Here is a 589-nt window from a genome sequence, read left to right as displayed (position 1 = left end):
GAATACAATGATTTGCAAATCCTTTTCAACTTATATTCAATTGAATAGACTGCAAAGACAAGATATTTGATGTTCACACTGAGAAACTTATTTTTTTTTGCAAATAATCATTAACTTACAATTTAATGGCAGCAACACATTGCAAAAAAGTTGTCACAGGGGTATTTTTACCACTGTGTTACATGGCCTTTTCTTTTAACAACACTCAGTAAACGTTTGGGAACTGAGGAGACACATTTTTGAAGCTTTTCAGGTGGAATTCTTTCCCATTCTTGCTTGATGTACAGCTTAAGTTGTTCAACAGTTCGGGGTCTCCGATGTGGTATTTTAGGCTTCATAATGCGCCACACATTTTCCACACAGGTCTGGACTACAGGCAGGCCAGTCTAGTACCCGCACTCTTTTACTATGAAGCCACGCTTGCTGACATAAGCAGGGGCGTCCATGACAACGTTGCTTGGATGGCAACATATGTTGCTCCAAACCTGTATGTACCTTTCAGCATTAATGGTGCCTTCACAGATGTGTAAGTTACCCATGCCTTGGGCACTAATACACCCCCATACCATCACAGATGCTGGCTTAGATG

This window comes from Entelurus aequoreus, linkage group LG21 (genome assembly GCF_033978785.1).
Source record: "Entelurus aequoreus isolate RoL-2023_Sb linkage group LG21, RoL_Eaeq_v1.1, whole genome shotgun sequence".
Lineage (NCBI taxonomy): Eukaryota > Metazoa > Chordata > Actinopteri > Syngnathiformes > Syngnathidae > Entelurus > Entelurus aequoreus.
This window is presented reverse-complemented; position numbering follows the sequence as displayed.